This window comes from Anabrus simplex, chromosome 6, assembly GCF_040414725.1.
Source record: "Anabrus simplex isolate iqAnaSimp1 chromosome 6, ASM4041472v1, whole genome shotgun sequence".
NCBI lineage: Eukaryota > Metazoa > Arthropoda > Insecta > Orthoptera > Tettigoniidae > Anabrus > Anabrus simplex.
Window position 1 is genome coordinate 199540796 of NC_090270.1, and position 19589 is coordinate 199560384.

Consider the following 19589-nt stretch of genomic DNA (forward strand, 5'->3'; position numbering starts at 1 on the left):
AAAAACATGCAAATATGATAGCATCCGTCCCCTGTCAATAACGTGACCAAACTTAATGTGTAATCGTTAATTAAATTGTTCGTTTGAAAAACGAGATTGGAATAGTTCCGGCAGTGATCAGAAGAGTGTCAGATTCAACTCAAAAGACCTGCACCTGGCCTCTCCGGAGGTTACACACCACTAAATTAATTTTGAATATTTACCACATACTTGGCTTTTATACATTTAATAACATATTATACAAGATATATTCAAATTATATTTTTCCTGAATTGCTTTCGACAGACTTAAGACCATCGCAGTCGAAACTACAAAGAAATATCCTCCATTATAACAAATTATAAATATTATTCTTTCACACCCAAGGTCGTTCAGTGAAAGTCTTTCTTGAAAAGCTCGTTATTTAATGATTATCTGTATAAGTATGCCCTGAAGATGAACCAATTCAATAACGATTATGTGAATAGCCTCTAGTCTTAAAACAAGAAAGGGAAGACAGAGAACAAGCCTACCGAAAACTACGCATCACTCATCCGACAAGCATTCGTAGCGTTATACACCAGACAGTTTCAAACTGCCATAAATTATATTACTAATTAAGAGAGAGAGAGTGAGTTTTATTAAAGGAATAATAAATCGTCCGTCCTCCAATGAGGGTGACTATTCGGATCAAGAATAGAGTCAGGTTACTATTTCAATAGAATTTTAAAACATCAAAAACTGGAAATGTATAATTGTTAATGCTGTTATTGTCTTCTTTTTCTGGGGGGTGGATTGGGCGAGTAATGTTAATCCCGTTCTCAGATATAGATGGAATTAATGATTTGTAGAGATTCTCTCAGAATCTATATTACTATATTTTATTTTGTAGAATGAAGCTTTTAAATTTTGTAGTACGATCGATTGTCTGACAAGGGAGAGTGTCCCTTGCTCCAAATAACAGGCCTATGACAATCCACCGATTGATAGGTATTTTGTACTTTGTTGACAGGTAAGGCAAGTACGGTCCATAAATAGTTTGCTTGTCTAGGTCCACATCCCGAGGCTGATTTGAGTCTCTTTCAAAGAGAATGGTGGGATCTAAGATCACTGCTTTATTGGTCTTTGTGCCGATGGTTATGATGTCAGCCCTCCGATTAGAGTCATCGGTAGAGGTGCAGTGAACTTTCTCATGCACCTCTCATCCACACTGTATCTAGACTTGAGGAACTACATTAGATATTATCAACACAGAAACATTCATTTTCTTTCAACAGCGCCAAGAAAGGAAGCATCTTTAACTTCAATTTTATGACTGTATTTTCACCCTTTATTCTCGTTTTCTGATACACCGTGGGGATGAGGTGAGACGATATTTTATGACATTGGTACGGCCGGATGCCCTTCCTGACGCCTGCCTCAGCTGAGGAGCTAATGAAGACGAAATACACGATGGTGTATAAAAGCTCGGTAGGGAAGTGGAAGCAATCGGTTGTGGCCTATTAACAGGAACTGCCTCGGCATTTCCCTTGAAGTGAAAATGGGAAACCACAGAAAACCACTCTCAGGACAGCCGACGGTGAGGCTCGAACACCGCATGCAAAGCTTGGCTCCATAGCCGTAGGGCATTAAAACTCTCAGGCGCGAGCACTCTGCTCGATTATTATTATTATTATTATTATTATTATTATTATTATTATTATAACAAAGATTAACAAACATTTTAAGCACACACAAGGAAAATAACCGTAACTGTAACTAATGTGTTTTCTTTTTAGGTCTTGTGGTGACGATGGGGTAGGAAACGAAGCGGCCCTGGCCTTAACTAAGGTACAACCCCAGGATTTGCCTGGTGTGAAAATGGGAATTCGCGAAAAACCACCTTCAGGGCTACCGGCAGTGGGGTTCGAACCCTAAATACCCCGAATGCAAGCTGCCAGCTACGTGACCCAAACCGCGAAGCCATTCGTTCAGTCTAACTACCAAGTTCATGGCTCCGAAGGGAACAGCCAACATAATCTTACCAGCGGCACTGCACGCAATTTTTAATGCAGATATTTTGTTTATAATTTTGAGAATAATTCTTCTGGTAAACTGGTAAACATTTGAAGTAAATCACTTTCAACAGGACCAGAGTCTCGACCCTGAAACTGGCTAATGATAAGCCTGAAGAGGAAAAAGTCAATTATTCCTTAATCGTTTCCACGAAATGATTCAAATTATGACCTTACCTTGTGTAAATACGACAAAAATAGTGTGATTAACTACAATACTCGTTGTGAGCAGTATAATCTTTTGTCGAATTAATAATAATTATCGTTGTAGGCCTATCAATTATACTCTGATAAGAGCATGTGAAAACTAAAAACGCAATAAGAACGATCACTGGACATAAAAGACACATTTTTGGATATTTAGTACTGAATGTTAAAAGATCTTGAAATTATGTACTGCAAGTTGTTTCACGTCACACCGACACAGATAGGTCCTATGGCGACGATGGGACAGGAAAGTGCTAGGGGTGGGAAGGAAGCAACCGTAGCGTTAATTAAGGTACAGCCCCAGCATTTGCCTCTTGTCAAAATGTGAAACCATGAAAAACCATCTTCATGGCTGCCGACAGTGTGGTTCGAACCCACTATCTCCCAAATACTGGATACTGAATAAATGAACAACGATTTCATGACGATGCAACCGCATCGTAGTACGAATCATTTCGAAATTCTGACAATCGAATCGTATCGTCATTGCCTGAGATACGAAGGATATATAGTAGCGTCAATGCACTTCTCAAAATTCCACGAACAAAAACAAAAACAAATCAAAACGAAGCAAAACCAACCAAACCAGCTGATTGGCAAGCCTAGATCTGGAACGTAGTCCTTAGCCTGCAGACTGATGGCTGGGTTTATTATTCCAGGACTGCATGATCGTGTATTGCTGACTTCAGCTAATGAGTACGGTACACTTATTCCTTCTTCTTCTTCTTCTTCTTCTTCATCTGTTTATCTTCCAGGGTCGGCTTTTCCCTCGGACTCAGGGAGGGATCCCACCTCTACCGCTTCAAGGGCGGTGTCCTGGAGCTTCAGACTTTTGGTCAGGGAATACAACTGGGGAGAATGACCAGTACCTTGCCCACGTGGCCTCACTTGTTATGCTGAACAGAGCCCTGTGGAGGGATAGGAAGTTTGGATGGGATAGGCAAGGAAGAGGGAAGGAAGCGGCCGTGGCCTTAAGTTAGGTACCATCCCGGCATTTGCCTGGAGGAGAAGTGGGGAAACCACGGAAATCCACTTCCAGGATGGCTGAGGTGGGAATCGAACCCACCTCTACTCAGTTGACCTCCCGAGGCTGAGTGGACCCCGTTCCAGCCTTCGTACCACTTTTCAAATTTCGTGGCAGAGCCGGGAATCGAAACCGGACCTCCGGGGGTGGCTGCTAATCACGCTAACCACTACACCACAGAGGCGGACTACACTTATTCCTACAGTATTAAATTCATTCTATTCTTTTTCTTACGTTAATTCTTTTTAGACTGTTTCTGCGCGGCATTTCTTCTCTCAAAATAGAATTGTTTTTGTTGAACCGAAAGCACACCGTCAATAAATTAAAGGACTATCGCGTACTCTATCGGAAATGAAAAGGAACCCAAATAAAGTTCTTTGCCATAGTAGAAATCATTGACATAAAGTGATGGTATAGTAACACTAAAAATCAGCAGCAATTCATCAGTTCAAGGTAGCATGGTGATCTCGGGAGACAACAGAAGGTGTAATAGTTAGAATAGCCGTGGTCGATTGAGGTTCATTTCTGAGAAAGCGGAGTGAATTCTTCGTAAAATGTGAAGTTTCCCTACAGTTTGCCCTTTCACACGGCATAAACATAAAAGTGAGATACAGAAAAATGTGACGAAGTAGAGGATAGCTTTTGTGTGATCTTCAAATTCAATCGCGGGAGACATTAATTATTCATTATATAGCTTGTGGAAAGAATGTGATTAAGTGCATATTGACTGTTGTTTAGCAGAACGGTTTAAAATGACCTCGAAGAATAATGCTAGATCCTTTTTCTGCGAAGTGAAGAAATGTGAAGACACTTGAAGAGAAAATCCTTTCTTTTCAAGCTCAATAATGTTATTGGCTTTACATCCCACTACATACCTTTTTGTGGTTTACGGGGACATCGAGGTGACAGAATTTAGTGCCTCAGAAGTTCTTTTACGTGCTAGTAAATCTACCGACACGAGGCTGATATATTTGAGCACCTTCGAATACCATCGAACTGAGCCAGGATCGAATCTGCCAAGTCCGATTCAGAAGGCCAGCGCCTCAACCTTCTGAGCCACTCAGCCCGGCTTTTCAAGCTAATTATCGTGTCTAATTGTCTTGCTATAGTCAGATACTGAAAAAGAAAGTATTTAGTCAACGAAACATCGTGTAAATAATGCATCGAAACAGAGTTTTAAAAAGGATATGGTAAATTCTATCCTCACTATTCGCGCAGTTTTAAGGCGAGTGGGAAATGTTTACCGAGACTTCGAAATTTCATGTGAAGTAGCAAGAAAAGCTTTCATAATGACAAGAGGTATTATAGTTCAGTACAACATATAGCCCCGGACTCAGACTTTACTACAGTTGATGAGGAAATACATTCCTGTAACCAACCAAAGGTAATTTAGTACCGTACATTACTGAGTCACGAACATCTGTATAAATAAAATTACAGTTTTGTCTGTACGCTTCAAATTTTTGCCTTATATTTAGTTTTTATCTCCTATTAGGTACACAGAAGTCGAAAGCTGGTTCAGTTCGATTGTCTGTACGGACATCATGAGAAGGGCGTTCGGTTGATAGGGCCTCGTGTTCAATTCCCGGCCAGGCTATCGATTTTAACCGCGTCTGGTTAACTCCTCTAGCTCGGGAACTGCGTATTTGTGTTCGTCTCAATACGCATATTCATTCACATTCAACACATGACATTAAAAACCACCACATAAACACGCAATAGTGAATACACCCCTCCAGATAGGGTTGGCATCGGGAAGGGCATCCCCCGTAAAAATGGGCCAAATTCACATCATGTGCCACCCTAAGAAATTGGTAAAATATGAAGATATTTATTTCTTATTTTTACATTTGGCTTTACGTCGCAGTGACACAGGTAGGTCTTATGGCGATGATTTGATAGGAAAGGGCTAGGAGTAGGAAGGAAGCGGCCGTGGCCTTAATTAATATACAGGCCCAGCATTTGCCCGTTGTGATAATGGGGAAACCACGGAAATCTTCAGGGCTGCCGACAGTGGGGTTCAAACCCACTATACCCCTGTGGATGGGGGATGCAAACGAAAAATACACCCACGGTATCCCCTGCCTGTCGTGAGAGGCGACTAAAAGCGGCGACCAAGGGATGATTATACATTAGAACCATGAAACTACTTTTGATTAGTACCATCTCGCGGGGAACACCATGGGTTGCCTTTACTTGCGAGTAGTATCACTATATTAGGCACACCAGAGGTTTATGTTTAGTAGTAGTAGAGAGTGGTTCACTGTGGGTTTCCAGTACCCGTGATTAGTATCATTGTGAGAAACACCACGGGTCTGGGCGTTGCCTGTGATTAGTACCACTATATGAGCGACACTGTGGGTCTGCGTTGCCTGTGATTAGTACCCACTATATGAGGAACACCACGGGAATACCTGCGCCCGTGATTAGTACATGTAGGTGAGGAACACCATCGGTTTGCGTTGCCTATGAGTGGCGCCGTTATGTGAGAAACACCATAGATCTGCGTTACCTGTGCGACGTACAATACTTTTGAGTTGTCAACCAGCTTCTGGGCTGATGACCTAACAGACAGACCATTATGTATGGACTACCGTGAGTCTACGCTACTTTTGATTAGTACCGCAACGTGACAAATACCATGGTTCTACTTTACTAGCGATAAGTACCATTATGTCCGACTCGTTGGCCGAATGGTCAGCGTACTGGCCTTCGGTTCAGAGGGTCCCGGGTTCGATTCCCGGCAGGGTCGGAGATTTTAACCTTAATTGGTTAATTCCAATGGTCCGGGGGCTGGGTGTTTGTGCTGTCCCCAACATCCCTGCAACTCACACACCACACATAACACTATCCTCCACCACAATAACACGCAGTTACCTATAAATGGCAGATGCCGCCCACCCTCATCGGAGGGTCTGCCTTACAAGGGCTGCACTCGGCTAGAAATAGCTACACGAAATTATATTATATTATAGTACCATTATGAGGGGCCGTTGCCTGGATTTTGGACCCCATTAGCCAACAAGTATCCTCGATTCAGGATTGTGGTTTGGAAGTGGTCCCTTCGTCAGTAATACTATTTTTAATGATAGTTTTTGGGTCGGATCCACTGATTGTTTTAAATTCATAACATTTTTTATTTTGGTCAGTGGATGATTTTGAACTTTTAATTTGTCATTACATTTCGTACCATTAGGGGCCGATGACCTAGATGTTAGGCCCCTTTAAACAACAAGCATCATCAAACCCACTATCTTCCGAATGCAAGATCACAGTTGCGCGCCCCTAACCGCACGGCCAAATTGTTCGGTCAGAAAAAGATTTAAGTTCCGAGATATCCGGAGAATGCCCTAGGCCAGGGATGGCGAACCTATGCCACGCGTGTCACGAGGTGACACGCCAACACGATTTCGGTGGCACGCCACTTGAAGATTTTTACATACATCTTTTACTACAGACTATACATATATCGTCCATCGTACAGTCATAGAGATTTACATGTAAGAAATAAAATATAGAAAATGTGACCGTCAGTGAGTGAGTGAGTGAGTGAAGTTTGACTTGTGTGAAGTAGCCAATAGCGGGTAATTATTATTCTTTGTGTTTAACTGTTTATTGAATGTCGTTTTTATACAGACCTCACAAACATATTTTCGCTGCACAAAAATAAAAATAAAAAACAACTTAAGAATGATATGACCGGATTCTTCAAGAATAGTGGAGAAGGGAATTCGATGTAATAAAAAGAAGCAATAAAGCTTTGTGTTCCCTGTGTTCGAAAACAGTTGTATCCCACACATTTCATGTCAAGCGCCATTTTGAGACGAATCAAATGAAGAAAGAAGAGAACTCGTTTCACAAAAAAATCTAACAATACACAAAACAGACTAGTTTTTGTATCATATTTCAGGCCAAGGGCTGTTTCCATCTGTCTCACTGCACAGTACAGCATAGGAAACCGCTTTCTGTGTAAGAGACTTTCTTACTGACGTCCAACACATTATTTGAAGACAACAAATAATAATTAACAAGAAATAATTAACATAATTAAAGAAATGCCAGCCAGCAGATATACTGTCAAGCGTAGAATAATAAGGATGAGTGAAGATGTTTCGGAGCAATTTAAAGCAAGGATAGCTGTTTTTGTCCAATTTCTTTGTTGAAATGTGGTGAGGGGGGAACTACAGGGAAAGATACAATGAACGACTTGAAGCAAGAACTTGTATTAAAATTAGATTTGACTTAAAGAATATTGTGCCTGGGATAACTGATACTGCCCCAAGTATGGTGGGTATTCATAATGGGTTTGTGAAATTTCTTATAAAGAAAATATTAACACTGTATTTTACAGTTTCATGGTATGTTACACCAGGAAGCCCTACGTGCGAAAGAGGTATGCAGTCATGTGAAAGAGTACTCTCGGGGTAACCAAAATTGTGAACTTCATAGGTGCACGTCCTCTAAATAATTGCCAGTTCTCGAAAATTTACACGAAGTGGAATCTAACTATGGCGTACTTGTATTGTACAATACTGTTTGCTTGCTGTGCCGTGGGCAAGTACTCCAGAGGCTTGTCGAGCTCTTGGACGAAATTCACTTCTTCATGATATAAAAGCAGGAAGAATTCCCAGAACACACGGACCCTATTTGGCTGTGTGTTTGAATGTTCCTCCGTGATTTTACAGCAGTATACAATGATATAAATGAGGAACTTCAAGGAAAGGGACATACTGCAGATAGATTGTCTGAGATCATAAAATCATTCTGGAGAAAACTTGAAGTATTCGTCAGGGATTTTGAAACAAAGACATTTAAGTATTTTCCTTTACTTAAAGTACAAACTGAATTGAGGTCAAATTTTTCAGTTCAATTAACTTTTAAAGAAACAAAAAGTATTTGTAAGAAGTTTTTTTTGCTAGGGGCTTTACGTCGCACCGACACAGATAGGTCTTATGGCGACGATGGGATAGGAAAGGCTTAGGAGTTGGAAGGAAGCGGCCGTGGCCTTAATTAAGGTACAGCCCCAGCATTTGCCTGGTGTGAAAATGGGAAACCACGGAAAACTATTTTCAGGGCTGCCGATAGTGGGATTCGAACCTACTATCTCCCGGATGCAAGCTCACTTCGTAAGAAGTATGTGGACGTCTCAAAAAATTCAAAACAAATAATTTCCAAGAGATTTTCCCAATTTTGACATTTGGAGAAAACATTACGTATTTTGGTGGTTTCTCTTCCGATATCCTGATATCAATTCAGCTTCTGAACTCCTTTCTATTGTTGATCATATCCGTTGTAAGTGTCATTTCGTCTGCATCTCTCTTGACCTGTTCATGAGTGACATTAATGTCATTTTTTCTTTTTTTTACCATTTAGAAATGGAATTGATTGAATTTCAGGAAAGCAGTACATGGGTGAACAAATTCGTACAATTTGATGAAGCACTGGTGAAAATCGAGTGTGCTGTGGATGGTGAATACTCCATCCAGAAGCCAGGAAACTTACTTTAACAGTAGAACAGCCTCCCACAAAAGTTTTTGGCCATGAAGAAACTTGCTATGGCGCTACTTACTTTGTTTCGGTCATCGTATGCCTGCGAGCAGCTATTTTCTAAAATGAACTTTGTGAAGTCAACAGTTATAAACAGTCTTGTTTCAGACCTAATTGCTTCTTGTGTGTTGCTGAAGACATGTTATGAACGTAACATAAATGAAATGGCTACTAAGATTCAGCAACAAGTTTCACGCTAAATTTCAGAACGATATTTAACTGAAAGTCCATCGGCAATATTAGTATTTTGTATTGTTACATCTAATAATATTTAATGACGAAGTGTGTTACAGTGGGAGCTTATTATTCTTAAAACTTATAGATGTTTTATAAATTTGCTAAATACGACCACGGAACACGCAATCAAATGTATTTACAATAAATAAATAAATAAATAAATAAATAAATAAATAAATAAATAAATAAATAAATAAATAGCATATTATGGAGCATAATTGGGAATTAGAAAAGGAAGTGGAGGGGGGGGAGCCAGTCCTTAAAGGAAAATAACATGTGGCACGGTAAACGGTTGAGAATAATAAACCAGACTTAAAATGGCACACTAGCTGGAAAAGGTTCGCCATCCCTGCCCTAGGCTGTATGATTTAAGTAGTGTACAGTGTAGCAGTACTAAGGCGACCAAAACAGGAAATGACTAGTTTCGCCGTTATTATCAGTTTATCGAAAACCTGCACAATTTTGCAAAATACAATCTCCGACCTTTTATGTGTTATGCACTTTTACCATACGAATAACAATAACGGAGATATTCGCGATAAATACATTTTTCACGAATTTCCAAGTAGCTCCGTAAATATGTGTTCTGTTTAAGAACTTTACCACACGGGCTATGATAGTGGAGATAGACATGCATTTAGAAGTCCATAAAACTTGTCAACAATAACATTATACTTACTTGTGGTTAAACAAAACTGTACCCGTAGTTGACGAGTTAGTGTTTGTAAAATTACAGCAGTATTTCCGTCTAGCGGAGGTGAGTGGTAGCATACCTCAACTAACATGATGGTAATACTTGTTGTTTAAAAGGGGCCTAACATCTAAGGTCATCGGCCCCTAATGGTACGAGATGGACGACGTGATATGATAACTAAAATTTTATAAAGATTCTATTGACTAGAATTGAAAACAAATGAAGATGAACAATGATTGTGCATACATACATACATACATACATACATACATACATACATACATACACACATACGTTACCATTATAGACTTATGCCTTTCAGCGTTCAGTCTGCAAGCCTCTGTGAATTTACTAAACGTCGCCAAAATCCTCTATTTGCAACTAGTGCTGTGGCCTCATTTAGTTCTATACCTCTTATCTTTAAATAGTTAGGAATTGAGTCTAACCATTGTCGTCTTGGTCTACCTCTACTTCTCTTACCCTCCATAACAGAGTCCATTATTCTCCTAGGTAACCTATCGTCCTCCATTCACCTCGCATGACCCCACCACCGAAGCCGGCTTATGCGTACATCCTCATCCATCGAGTTCATTCCTAAATTAGCCTTTATCTCCTCATTCCGAGTGCCCTTCTGCCATTGTTCCCACTGTTTATACCAGCAATCATTCTCGCTACTTCCATGTCTGTTACCTCCAATTTATGAATAAGATATCCCGAGTCCACCCAGCTTTCGCTCCCGTAAAGCAAAGTTGGTTTGAAAACAGACCGATGTAAAGATAGTTTCGTCTGGGAGCTGACTTCCTTAACACTGTTGATCGCAACTGCGAGCTCACTGCATTAGCTTTACTACAGCTTAATTCAATCTCACTTACTACATTACCATCCTGGGAGACACACAACCTATATACCGGTACTTGAACTTGTCGACCTGTTCTAGCTTTATATCACCAATCTGACATTCAATTCTGTTGAACTGCTTGCCTATTGACATCAATTTAGTCATCGAAAGGCTAATTTTCATACCATACTCATTGCACCTATTTTCAAGGCTTTCGGCACAATCTGCCATTAAGACCAAGTCGTCAGCATAGGCCAGACTGCTTACTACATTTTCACCTAACTGCATCCCTCCCTGCCATTTTATACCTTTCAACAGATGATCCATATAAACTACGAACAGCAAAGGTGAAATATTACAGCCTTGTCTAACCCCAGTAAGTACCCTGAACCAAGAACTCATTCTACCATCAATTCTCACTGAAGTCCAATTGTCAACATAAATGCCTTTGATTGATTTTAATAATCTACCTTTAATTCCATAGTCCCCCAGTATGGCGAACACCTTTCCCCTCGGTACCCTGTCATATGCTTTCTCTAGATCTACGAAACATAAGCAAAACTGCCTATTCCTCTCGTAGCATTTTTCAATTACCTGGCGCATACTGAGAATATGATCCTGACAGACTCTCTGTGGTCTAAAACCACAATGGTTTTCATCCAACTTCCTCTCAACTACTGATCGCACCTTCCCTTCCAAGATGCCAGTGAATACTTTGCCTGGTATACTAATCAATGAGATACCTCGATCGTTGTTGCAATCCCTCCTGTTCTCTTGCAGTATTAGCTAGTTCATTACCATCCCGTCAGCAATGCTTAATACTGGAGATAATCACAAAGTTTTAAGTCTTGTTCCTAGGGTTCTGAAGTTTACGACCTAATGATTAATGAAGCACAAAATGGGCAATCAAATATGCCCTAAAGCTAGCTAAATAGAGCCTGAAATAGAGGTGAAATATAACTTAAGCATGTTAAGGGTAGGTTGCAAGTATTGAAGTATTACTAATATTAAACATTTCAAAAAGTAATTAGTGATAATATACCGGGTACATTACAGTAGGTAACTTGATACTTCATTCAGTATCATAGCCCCGAAGCGCAGTTCTCACCGTTTTCCTAAAAACGGACCAGAAATGTCCTTTTTTTACAATTTGCTTTACGTCGTACCGATACAGATAGGTCATATGGCGACAATGGGATAGGAAAGGTCTAGGAGTGGGAAAGAAGCGGCCGTGGCCTTAAGGTACAGCCCCAGCATTTGCCTGGTGTGAAAATGGGGAAACCACTGAAAACCATCGTCAAGGCTCCCGGATGCAAGCTCAGAGCTGCGCGGCCCTAACCGCACGGCTAACTCGCCCGGTCAGAGATGAAGTATTAGCATGCTTTTTCGTATCTGTCGGCGAACTTTCGTACAGCATCATTTTCTCGGAATCATATCTTCTAAGCCTGCTGCCTATCTTTATCGGGAAAAGAAAGAAAATACATCTACTATAGCATTTTGAAATCCTGTGTTTGAAAATCGAGGCAGATAACACGTAGCTTGTCAAAAACACTGCTTCGATTTAAACAAATATGCTCATAACATGACCAAATATGGCCTTATATCACTAAAATAAGAAAAATATGACCTTATATCACTAAAAAGAAAATATGGACTTATATCACTAAAATGAGCAAAATATGGCCTTATATCACTAAAATGAGCAAAATATCACCTTATATCACTAAAATGAGCAACATATGACCTTATATCACTAAAATGAGCAAAATATGACCTTATATCACTAAAATGAGCAAAATATGACCCAAGCAATAAAAATGGTCGGAATATGGATTTATATGCAACATAAAGTTGCTCTAAACTGGGGCAGGGACCCATCATTCACAGTTATTTTTCACATTTCTGGTAAAATGATATCGGAAAAGAAATACGACTTATCCTTGACATCCGAACCTAATTTATTATCCAGTCCACTTACGGCGAGCTCGCTATCGTGAAAATAATGTTCGGTCAACATGAATCTGCTGGCGATGGTGGTGGTTGCTGTTATCTTTATAAGCAGAAGAACTGCGTGTTCATTAACCCCTACTGATTAAGAAGGTATACCTGCTAACATTTAGAAATAAAAAATAGGAATATTTGTAATACTTGGATTTCATCACATACATTGTGCCACGGTCTAGGTGAAAAACGGACAGAATAGAAGGCATACATATCTACAGTTACAATGCGAACTGACCATTAAGTTTAAAATCTTAAGCTAAGAAAACATACAAATGGTTACACATACATACGAATAATAATATTTATTTCACACCGACACACGGAACAAAATGCATAATAGTTCCCTTTATTAGACTGTAAAATGAACGCAAATTTAATTTTACAAGTATCTCTGACATTTGGAGATAAAGCTTGTTATGTTTTTGGCCAAAACGTTAAGAGAAAATACCAGAAACTGTCACAGACACAACTCCCTGAAATACATGCAGCTCAAAATTATGAAGTAAGAATTAACACAAATGCACAGAAATACGCGAAACTACCGCATACAAAACAGATTAATGTGTCTCATCCATTATTAACATGCGACTATGACAGTGGAGAAAAGCACAGAACCTCAAGAAAAAACACGTGGCCTACAACTTCAACGGAATTACGCGCAGAAACGACATTAATAGTGCGCGAACCACGCAATAAGAAACTCATTCTTTCGTCTCGATTAACTGAGTGGCTAGCGCTCGCTTCCGTCCCGAACCCCCAGCTATAAAGCACACACGATACACGAAAGCGACGGACGATACACACCCGAAATAAAGCATCAAATAAATACAATTAAAAATGGGTTGCGTAAATTACACGAGCACATAAAAATGTATCCTATATCCTAGGGGAATATTATTGACCATACTGGAGGTTATATTGGTCAAATATAGGAAAAGTAAGAATAAATCGGAAAATCGGAAGACGAGTTAGAAAACGGAAAGTTTCCCGGTTAATCGGAAGAGTTGGCAGGTATGAGAAGGTAATGAAAATGACTAACGAAATGAGTAGAAAACGAAGGTAAACGGAATTGTAAAAGTGGGAATTTGAAGCCCAAGCCTCGAATGCCTTAATACCTGAGGGCCTGCAATGTCCTGAGTCCCTAAAACTTATCACACTGACTGACTATTGTTGTTAGTTGAGGGCTGCTCTGTCTCTTCTGCTGCCACTCATCTCTGCTAGGCGGCGTTACTGCTGCCATTATCCAAAAACTAACCAGTCAATGACGGGGATGAAAGCTAGTGCTAAAATGGATTTCACTTACAACATTGGTGTGCTAATACAGTGGGGTTTTTTAATCCCTCCCATCACATTTGCTTTAAGTGGAGAGCTTCAAATATAATTTTACATTTAAAGGTATTTCAAGCAAGTGTTTTTTTATGGGAGGTGGGGTTGGGGGAGAGTATTTTCAATCTGTTTAGCCAATTGCTTATGTACTCAGTCAGTTGGTAACACTAGTATCGAGTCTCCATATGCAACTGTCAAGAAATAGCAATAAGCAGTCTTTACCAGGTTTTTGTGAGGTAACGTGAAAATACGTTCGATGAAGAAAATATATTAGAATTGTTATAGCTTACACGAAACGAATTTTAATCGATATTTTCATCTTAAGTGACTACTTAAGTCATTTCGTACACAAAAGGGTGCAAAAATTTGAGACTTCTGAAAAAATATTGAAGTAAATTGTAGATTTACTTTTGAGTAATGTTCATTTGAGAATTGATTGACATCCTTGGTAAAGTGTACATAAACTCACCATTCTTGTCTATATTCTAATAAATCTCCTAGTTAGTTGAGGGTGTGTTTGCGTAATGCAAATATGAAGTTTTTTCCGATAACAATTCCGAAGAGTACTATTTTCATACCTTACACCTAGGTTTCAGAAGATAGGCTATCGTACAGTATATGTCGGGAAGTCACATTCCATTGCAGTTTTTGAAAACAATTAGAGGCTTTTCGTAGTGGCAGTGGTGGTGTTGATGATTACTGCTTGCTAAGGAAAAAAAGACATGGGATTGTCAGCCCCTAGCCTGTCGAAAAAGAGAGCACAAAATCGCATTAAAAGACATATTGTTTCTTACTTGGATATACAGGACTACCAAGAAACTCTTGCGGGTGATCTCAACCGCCTACATACGTTAACTATCCATCTAGACATCCAACAAGAAGACATGTTATCAAGCAGGAAGCATCAGCCCATTGAAGTATGACAGAATGTAGTTAAATATAGTACATTTGTCGACGCGATAGGCTGCAGAACAGTAGCTGTGACCGCGAGAGTTAATTAGGCCTACGTGGTTCGTGTCGTGTAGCTCGGAAAATTGTGGGCTTGAGTACCACCGCCGGAATTCCTGAAAAAGGCATTCCGTGGTTTTCCACTTCCATATTTCTGACAATCACCAGAGTTGTACCTTAATTATGATTACGACACTACTTTCCCAGTTGAAGTCCTTTCCTATCTCAGCGTCACCGTAAAACCGCTTCTTAAACTGCAAGAAAAAGAGTAGCTGTCCTCCGTTGATTCACGTTACTGTACGTCACAGGTACGTTCAAAATCAGTAGATTTTCAGGCAATGGATTAATAACATTTGATAAGTGATCTAGAAAAACAGAAAGGAAATAATAGGCTTATGTTGTTAGTTAGTTCGTACAATTACTTCAGTGATTCCGTGAAGTTCTTTTAGAAGAGATAAATACACCGTACGTAACAGAGCTATTAACTAAAAAACGAAGCAGCACTGCCGAAAGAATAAGTGTTCTTGTTGTTACTTGGGAGATCATGCACAAGGATAATAATAATAATAATAATAATAATAATAATAATAATAATAATAATAATAATAATACTTAGAATAATGATAATAATGGCACAATTAGAAATAGACGACTGAAATTTCGTGGCCATATTCAAGGAATGGACAATGAAAGACTTACTAAAAAGATATTTAATTATGCCTCCTCACTAAAACGTCAAGAATAATTGGATAATCAAAATTGAAAAAGACCTTCAAGAAATCAGCATATCAGGTGAAATTATATGTGACAGGCCTAGCTGTAGAATGTTGTTGAACAAACATCATTTTGCTGAAAAACCCAGAGATGAGAACAACCAATACATGGGCGGAAGAAAAGAAGAAAAACACAGCGAGAGGTTGAAGAGAGTCTGGAAACAAAAGAAAGCAAATTCAGCATATTCATCTGGTAAATAAGTTTAATAGCGCTCCTTAGTTGGGCACAACGTTGTGAAAAAAAAATTGTTTGCGTCCCACTAACAACGCTTACGATTTTCGGAGACGCTGAGGTGCCGAAATTTTGTACCATAGGAGTTATTTTAAGTGCAAGTACTGTAGTCTACAGACACGAGCCTGTCGTATTTGAACACCTTCAAATACCACCGAACTGAGCTAGGATCGAATCCACCAACTTGACTCTGCCCTGTGACCCGCTGATCTGGGTATTATCAGCTCTATTGAAAACATCCTAAAGAAATCATTTAACGTCTAATTTCTTTCTTTCTTTCTTTCTTTAGAACATATATATTCAGGCGAATAGGACTGGAAACAGACGAGATATAATGCTCTAAATACGAAAAGTGAAACAAAATACAGTGTTTCTCATCTTGCAATATTTGAATTTTTAGAACTTCATCAATGAACTTGGAATGTCGTGTTTGCAACAGTGGTTGCAATTTCTTGTAAATAGGTGGCCGTGGAGCAGAGTGAGAGAACTCCCATCTCCGCTGCAGAGATCTGTGGATGTGACGAACAGCTCGTTGTTGACTTTCTTTCTAGGAAGACGTACAGTATCCCTGGAGACGTTGAGACACTCTCCAGTTGTTTACTGCGCACTAACTAAGTGATTATCTCACATGGAACAACCTCACGGGATGCAACTAATTCCAATAATTACTGTAGGTACCTTCACCTCTCCAATACCACTATGTTCATCTTCATTGACCTCGATAATCAAGATAGTATGCAAATGAACAAGTAAGAAAACACTGACAATTCACTTTAATAGCCATATTAAACACTGACAAGGAAGATGCGAGAGGTTCTCGCTTAGGATGTTGATGAAAATTGAAATACCTGTATATTTAAATTAACAACTCGAGTGGAAGTCGTAAGTCTCGCAGTAGTATGTAAGGGTGAGTAGAAAACAAAGAAATATGTATGTTCCCTTGTAGACAGGCACGGCCTTCGCATCCCGAAAAAACAGATAATATTTGTTCAGAAGTTGATTTCCAGTACGTTTTGAAACTCATGTACAAGGTAAAAAAAAAAAAAAAAACTGTCGAATGGTTAGCAAGGCAAGAGATAAATTGTTATTGCAAATACCACTGACAGTAAGGTACAGCACATAAAATCTTGTTCCTTCGGCATTATTGTAATTTTATTTTATACACAGTACTATTAAAGACAGCGTGATACGTTCAATTTATATCAGTAAACATTTTTAGTTTCCTCTTTTGCCTATGTCTTTTGAAACAGTTTTTTTCATTCTCGTATATTTATATTTGGGTCACAAACCCGAAGAGGAACAGTTTAAATACAGTTGCAGGTATACCACAAAGTATAAAAACTAATTAAAATTGTCCCGAGAAACAAGATTTATCTAGTCAGCTACTCAGAAACAAAGTTATGTCAATCATCCAGGCCTCGGTGGAAGTTTTCGTCGCGCAGCTGTGAGCTTGCATCCGGGAGATAGTTGGTTCGACCCCGCTGTCAGCAGCCTTGAAGGTGGTTTTCCGTGGTTTCCCCATTTTCACGCCAAGCAAATGCTGGGGCTGTACCTTAATTAAGGCCACAGCCGTTTCCTTCCCACTCCTAGGCCTTACCTCTCCCATCGTCGCCATGAGACCTGTCTGTATCGGTGCGACGTATACCAAATTGTAAAAAAAAAAAAAAAAAAAAGAACTGGTTAAAATGGCGTAGTGAAACTGTGTGTATTCCAGATTCTATCCTGTAAATTAATATTTTTGATGCCGAAACCAATAACTCCGGGAACAAGGTATCAGCTGCAAATTCGTCGTACTGTGTGTGCCTTGGTGGGAAGGAGAATTGTTGGCCGCACTAAACGATGCCTGCCGGAGGTACGGCGTTTCTACTCTGTAACTCAGCAATAACTTCGGCTTCTAAGAGAAGCAAATAAATTAAGACGTTGACATGGGAAACGTAGTAACAAAAAAAAAAAATGGAAATTTCGTTTTTTCATTGAGAAAGTAGTAACGATCACGCCAATGACTTGGAAAAGGTAGGCAAGTCAACTGGTAGAATAGATTTGTTTCTACGATTGACGCAAGACGAAACATGTGTTAAGTCCTCGAAGTTTGGCATGGAGAAGGTACTGTAAGTCAGCCCGTACCTCTGGTGGAATTAGGTATCACCTTTGCCACTTTTTGACAGTCAACTGCGTGTAAACCTTGTTTATAGATATTATAGTTCGTCATATATATTTGAGTTGCCAGAATGCCTCCGAAACCTATTCCATTCAAAATGGTAAGTCGTTATTGCCAGCATCTTGACATGACGCTCATACTAGTTCTTTGTTTTATTAAATAGTTATAACGTGTGTCCAGTGAGCCTCCGTGGCTTAGGCGGCAGCGCGCCGGCCTCCCACCGCTGGGTTCCGTGGGTCAAATTCCGGTCACTCCATGTGAGATTTGTGCTGGACAAAGCGGATGCGAGACAAGTTTTTCTCCGGGTACTCCGGTTTTCCCTGTCATCTTTCCTTTCAGCAACAGTCTCCATTACCATATCCTTTCATGTGTCATTCATTAATCATTGCCCCAGGGGACTCAGACAGGCTTCGGCAGCCGGCACAGTTCCTATCCTCGCCGCTAGATGGGGTCTTCATTCCATTCCTGACCCGGTCGAATGACTGGAAACAGGCTGTGGATTTTCATAACGTGTGTCCAACAATGATCCCAGAAGAAGTTGCTGAAATTATCAGAGAGGATAAACATGATATGAAATGGCGTATGGCTTTTAGTGCCGGGAGTCTCCGAGGACATTGAGTTGAAAACTAGAAAAACAGCGAGTTGGTAAGGTTTCGGGGGATATACTAAAGACAATGGGTTGGGATATAGTACCATATCTGAAGTACTTAGGCCCTATTTGATTATTGTTTCCATGAAGGAGCTATACCAAATGAATGGAGAGTTGCTATAGTAGCCCCTGTGTATAAAGGAAAGGGTGATAGACATAAAGCTGACAATTACAGGCCAGTCAGTTCGACATGCGTTGCATGTAAGCTTCGGGAAAGAATTCTTTCTGATTATATTAGACATGTTTGCGAAATTAATAACTGGCTTGATAGAAGGCAGTTCGGGTTTAGGAAAGGTTATGCCACTGAAGCTCAACTTGTAGGATTTCAAGATGTAGCAGATATCTGGGATTCAGGAGGTCAAATGTACTGTATCTGGATTGACCTATCTAAGGCATTTCATAGGTTAGATCATGGGAGACTACTGGCAAAAATGAGTGCAAATGGACTTGACAAAATAGTGACTGAATAGGTTGCCAAGTTAAAAAAAAAAATAGAACTCAGAGAATTAGAGTAGGCGAAGCTTTATCTGTTCCTGTAATAATTAAGAGGGGAATTCCTCAAGGCAGTATTATTTGACATTAATGTTTTCTTATATATATCAATGATATGTCTAAAAAAGTGGAATCAGAGAGAGGGCTTTAAGCAGATGATGGTGTTCTGTACAGAGTAATAAATAAGTTACAACATTGTGAGCAACTGCAAAATGACCTCGATAATGTTGTGAGATGGATAGTAGGCAATGGTAAGTCAGGTTGTGAGTTTCACAAATAGGAAAAGTCCTCTCAGTTTTAGTTACTGCGTTGACGGGGTGAAATTTTCTTTTGGGAATCATTGTAAGTACGTAGGTGTTAACAGAAGGAAATATCTTAATGGGGCAATCACATAAATATGATTGAAATAAAGGGTACAGATCTCCGC